Raw genomic sequence first — 6,551 nt, 5'->3', positions numbered from 1 at the left:
TGAGTGAATTTGACCACAACTGTAAGTCAAAAGTCTGGGTCAAAATAGTGTTGCAGGCAAGCACAATGAATTGAAAACTTTTGCATTCTCTACCATTCAATTATTAGAAGGTAGTTATGTATTTCAGTGCTGTTTTATTTGTAATTCCAGGAATCTCTATATCCCAATGTATTCTTGTGTTAAGCAAAATTATTAATACATTGGCTGAACACTTAATAGGGAGCTCTTGTGGCCTAGTGGTAAGAAGTGCACTGCAGTCCAAAAGGCATGTGGTTTGAATCCACCCACTGTTCTGCAGGAGAAGGATGGACAATCTCCTCCCCTGAAATTAACTGCCTCTGAAGACCTGCTGGGGGATCGGCTATGAGTTGGTTCTGACGCAAGGGCACACAAAGCCAACAAACTGTCATTAAGTACCTGCTAGATTCCATTAAGGGGCCATAAGTATAGTACATTTATTACGATTGGGCTGCTAAAGATCAGTGATTTGAATCCTCTGACTGTGTGCAGGAGAAATATGAGGCGCTCCCTTCACATAGAGACTTACAACCTCAGTATAGAGGGTCCCTATAGGTCAGCATTGACTCAAGGTAGTCAGTTTGGTTTGGTTTCTGGTATAGGATTTACTACTGTGCTGCACATCAGGGATAACAAATATCAATTAGGTATATTTCTTACCTTCAGGAAAAAGATGTTGGAAGAAATAGGGAACAGATTAATTTATCCATTAATTCATTCATTCATTCTTTCAAAGTATTTATTTGGTCCTAGTAACCTGTCAGGCCCTGTTCAAGATACTATAACTATAGATATATTGTGGTGCAAGCCAACAATGATGCACATTTTAAGAAATATAATAATGGCTGGTTGTTCTAGGCACACATTTGTGGATGTTTGTGAGTGGAGAAAATGAAGGAGGATCAAGGACAGAATTATACTTCAATAGTTTTGAAATATTTTTTATGAAAATGAACTCATAACAATTATAAGAGGTGACAATATTATAGCTACAATTTAATTTCTTTGGCCTTTAGGACATTCCAGGTATTTTCCTACATTGTCTGATTATTGCCAGATTTTTAAAATATTCTATTTTAGCTATGATGGTATAGTGTACTATGTGTTGTGCTGCTAACTGACAGATAACAAGTTAGACACCACCAGCTCTCAGAAGCCCAAGAATCGTTGGCAGTTTACTCCTGTAAGGACTTAGTCTTAGACCTTCTCAATAAAGGGTTGCTGTGAGTCAGAGTAAAATCAATGGCATTGGGATCTTTGGTTTTGTTTTTTTTTTTCAATTTTTCTTTTGTGATTAGAGTTATCCATCTAAGATGTGACGGAGTAAATTTAGTGCAAATCTGTATCACCTAGCCATTATGTATGGTTGGAAGGAAGGAAAGTTAAGAAATGTTAGTAGATAAACCTAAAAAAAAAAGTCTTCTAAAAGGCCTATGGATCTTAACAATCTTTGGATTTTATCCTTAAAATTTTGAGGTGTGTGTGGGGATGTTTCTTGAATATACAGAAGAATGATATATATGGTTTTGATGTTTAGAAAGATGGAGTTGTAAGGGTGTAGAGACAGCACGGGAGAGGAATACCCCGGATGAGATGGATTGATACAGTAAGTAGGGCAGTGGGGGTAGATTTGTCAGAATGAGTGAGACTGGCTCAGGACAGGGCAGGGTCAGAGCTGCTGTACATAGTGTCACTATGGGTTGCAAGCGACTTGATGCACATAGCAACAACAACAACATTGAATTTACATATCAATGCACGGCTGATAGCACAGCAACAGGCCCCAGCTCATATCAACTCTATGGAACAAAGGAGAGTTAACCTTTGGTTCCCAAGGCTGTTACCTTTGCAGAAGCAAATTGCCACGTCATTCTCTCACAGAGCAGCTGGCGTGTTAGGACCTCCAAACTTTCAGTTAGCTTCGGAGCCTGAAATCAGTACACCTAACAGAATCACAAAGGTCTTAGAAGTCAAAGAGGGAGGCAGAAGAGAAGTCAAGTCAGAAGGATGATGCGCATATGGAAGAGAAACACAGTGGAATTCCACATTTCAGGCTTTGGAGGAGGGCTCCGAGGCAAGCGAGAAAAGAGATCTCTAGAGTCTGCAAAAGGGACGGCGAATGATTATAAAGATTGAGCTGATGTGATACATTTTAGGCAAATCAGATGGTTTCCTGAATTATCTTTTAACGCTTTCTCGGCTATGGTGAGGCTCCCTGGTGGCACAGTGCATAAACTATTGGGGTGATAACAGAAAGATTAAATCCGTAAACTACTCCACGTGAGAAAGACGTGCGGTTTCCTCCATTAAAAACTTACAGCCCCTGGAGTCTGAGGAGCATCAGCCTGAGGGGCAAGCAATTCAACAGCAGTGAGTGTGGGTTTGGGGTTTGCTTAGGTTGTCTTGCTAATCCGTTGGTGTAGTTAGGTACCATTGAGTTGAGTACAACCCACAGTGACCCTATAAACAACAGACTTGAGCCCTATGCCATCTTCATCATCTCCTACACACCTGAGCCTAGTGCTGCAGTCACCATGCCGATCTCATTGCAGGTTGTCCTCTCCTTTGCTGACCCTCCATCTTTCTAAGCATGCTGTCTCTCTCCAAGGAATGGCCTCACCTAGCAACATGTCCAAAGTATGAGACAAAGCTTTGTCATCTTTGCTTCCAAAGGAGGACTGTGGCTGTACTTTCTCCACAACATATCCATTCATTTTGGCAGTTCATGGGATACATAGTACTCTTCTCCAATAATACAAATGAAAGGCGCAAAGGCATCAACTCTTCTTTTGCCTTATTCATTTCCAGCTTTCTGATGCATAGTAGGTAATTGAGAAGACATGGCCTAAATCAGGCACACCTTAGTCTTCAGAATGACATCATTGCTCATAAATTATAAGTGTAATTCTTCAGTATTAATTTTCTAGACACTTGTGTAATCTCTTCTATTTTGAGATACAGACTTGGTTTGCTGACTGGATATATAGATTGATCATTTTTTCTAGGCTTAGAAAAGAAAGGAATATATTCTTTCTTCATTCTACTAAATCTCAGGTTTTGCTTGCCACCACAGAATCAGAAATGTAAATGGAATTGGAGAAATAGATAGTAAAAATTTCTGATATAATGTTTCTTGAGAAATGTTATCAAGACTAAAAAGAAAATCTATTTCTCTCATTGAATAATTGTTTATTTAAACACTTAAGGCAAATTAATGATCATTCCACTATATTGTTAAAGTCTCAAATCTAAGTTTGAGACAAAAATTAGTGTATCATGTTCTATTTGTCAGAAAATTAACTTGAAGACAGTTCAAAAGCAAATTTGAAAGCCTTTGCTTATGCAGCATAGTCTTTCAAAAGTTATTTTTAAAGACTAAGGAATTAGGCACCTGTTGATTTTGCCAGCTGGTGTAGATGTTAAAAATTACTGTCACTTTTCTGCCCTCTACTCTGTTTTGCACCTGCTACTATTTGAGTTATGGACATTTCACACATGGTAATTTAATAAGGTTAGGTCCCATGGCAGTGCAATAGATATTAAGATATTATCCCACTGGAGTTTAAAGAAGTTTTATAAGGTCTAGTGGGAAAAGCAATAAATAAAATGAAGAAACTGAAATTGAAATTTCTTATTTGTAGATATCACATTTTTATGATAGAAAAAAAATTAAAATAATATAGTTTAGCCCTCTGCTGTAAAATAAATTAAAAAAACCAAAACACAAAACATCAAACTCTTTTTCTGATTTTACTATTTTGTAACATGTATATATAATTTTAAGTAGATTTTTTATTGTCAATAGTAATAGTCAAATGTAAATATCTATCTATCCAGAGCTTCATTGCCTACTATGATAGTTAACAGCCACAAACAATTATTTAAATTCAGTTAAAAACAAAATTCATCAGGTGCTCTGGCCTCCTTTCAAGTGTTCCACAACCACATCTGACTAATGTCTACCCTGTGGAACAACGCAGGAATAGTTGTCCATTGTCTCAGAAAGTTCTATTAATTGGTGTTTTATGAAATTTCCAGTTTTTGACATAGACAAACTTGTCCATCAAGATGATCATGAAACTATCATAGGATTTTCCTTTAAAAAGTCGTTCTAATGTTCCATCATCCTCTTGTGGTCAAGAAGCAGAGATCAAAGTCAAAGAAGTAGTCTACAGGAATCCGAATGACCTTTGCTAAAGATAGAAGGAGCAAGGGGATCTGAAGCTCGAACTCAGGAAACAGTTGCTTCAGCTTCTAAAAATATATAGGCAGGTGGACACTGCTCAGAGATTGTACTAGCCCATATATTACAGAGATTATCTTTTTAAGAGGTTTGTTTATGTAGGTCTTTGGGTTGTAAAACAGCTTGAACTTGAACACTAACCTAGAGATCAGAGGAGTGAACCAACCTAGCAGCTCCACAAAGACAGGCTGGCTGATATGTTTCCATAAAGAAAGGAAACCCTGGGGGGGGGGGCAGTTTTACTCTGTGACCCATGGGGTCACCATGAGTTGTAACACAATCAATGGGGTTGGGGTTGGGGTTATTGTTGCTGTTAGTTGTTAGCCATTGAGAGGGCTCCAACTCAGGGTGACCTTACACATATGAGATCGCTTCAGACCTTCTGTGGATTCAACTGTTATCTCCTAAATATTTTCATTTTGAGAAAACGTGATATGTGATGTGTTCTAAGATAATGAAGTGTGCTTACATTGTGAATTTTGGGTCAGTTAGTTCTACCACGGGAACTCCAGTGGCATAATCCTTTGCTTGACTAACTCAAGGGCTGAGTGTTGGATTGGAATGTACCAGTGGTTCCACAGGAGATGAGTGATTTCCTTCCACTAAGATTTGCTGACTTGGGGACCCAATGGAGAGCCCGCTGTGAGTTAGAACCCACTTTTGGGGACTTTTTTTGGGGGGGCTTTAGTTTTTTGTTCTACATGTAATGTATGTTTTAAAAGGCTAAACCTAATCATGGGGCATGGACAAACAAAAGGAGGAAAAGCTATATAATAATAAACAAACAAATAACCTATCTAATAAACAAGAATCTTGCCTTCCTGAGCACTAATCTAATGCCCAGAGAGGAGAATTTTGCTTTGGTTTTTTCTTTTCTCTCTTTTTTTTAATTATTTTATTATTTTTGTGTGCGTGTACCGTCAAATCAGATCTGACTGGTACAGAAGGAGATTGTCCCTCCTTACCCAGCAGAGCATCTGGTGGATTCGAACCGTTCGCCTCTGGGATTGTAGTTGCAGCTCTTTGCCACTAGGCCACCAGAGCCCCCCTTGGTTTTTTATTTTCTGTTAACAAGCTGAATTTTAAATTTTATCCTTGAGGACATTCACTGAACAAATCGAGCACTTTTTGGAGTTTTCTAATAGGCCGGATAGTCTTTTGTAATATATTTCAAGCTACATACAAAGCATAGTTTATAAGAAAGACAAGAAATCTGTCTTCTCCTTTAATTGCCTGGATAGTTTACATGAAATTTTGCTGACCCTCTTTGAATTTCTTCAATGACTCACTTCACTTTTTCCAATACTATAGAGATAACATTTTTTATTCAATTTAATATGGTGATATAGATTACAATGACTTGGTCTTTGAAAAGGTTAAACTCATCAATTGTTCTTTATATTTAGCAAAGGAGTTAAGCCTTGAAAAACACAATGGAACCGGAACTTTCCAGACTGATCAAAATTATTTATTGTTTTCAAGATGTTCATTGACCCATGGTTGGTATAGAGTGGAGGTTAGAATTGAGATCGTCAATGTTTTAACCTTGTCTAGATTAGCAGACACTAAGTTTGTGTTGTATGGATACAGTTCAGAGGGAATCTTAAAGTGTATAAAAATGCAGAGACAGTCCTTCAGCCTAGAACCGAATAATGGTCTTGTTTTTCTGAATAATGGTCAGCAGAGCTGGACAGTTAGTCATGGGTGTTAACTGAATTCAGGTTCCAATCAGTCTTCATAAACAATAGTTGTTCTATAAAGAAAAGAGAAAATGAGTTAGATATTGATTGATCTTTACAGGCAGAAAACTGGGGAGAAAAGATTGTAAAGTGCAAAGAAGAACAATCATAAAACTCCAGCACTTAGGAGTTATGTCACTTCTTAGCTATAAAAACCTGACTGGGATTATCCTTGAGCTATTACAATAGAGCAAGAAATGCTAAAGAATTTATGCTTATACTCTTATTAGTAGTATTTTCCAGGTAAATTCATTAACTTCTGGCTCACTGAGCCTCCACTACATAACTGCAGTCAAAACTAGCATTTATGAATAAAAAGAAAAATCTGGTAAGGGTTTTTTTCTGCTTATATCTTATATGAAAGGAGCACTGAGGGCCTACTCTGTAGGGTGGTGTACTGCCAACCCAAAGGCCATACCTTTCTGGTAGTTTGAAACCACCAGTGGCTTCATGGGAGAAAAATAGGCATTCTTCTTCCATGTAATTTACAGCCTTGGAAAACCTGCTAGAAGGTCAGCTATGAGTTGATTTCAACTTGATGGCAATGAGTT

This window comes from Elephantulus edwardii, unplaced genomic scaffold (genome assembly GCF_000299155.1).
Source record: "Elephantulus edwardii isolate Elephantulus edwardi_28Jun2011 unplaced genomic scaffold, EleEdw1.0 scaffold00106, whole genome shotgun sequence".
In the NCBI taxonomy this organism is placed as follows: domain Eukaryota; kingdom Metazoa; phylum Chordata; class Mammalia; order Macroscelidea; family Macroscelididae; genus Elephantulus; species Elephantulus edwardii.
The sequence above is the reverse complement of the archived record's forward strand: the minus strand, read 5'-3'. Positions refer to the sequence as shown.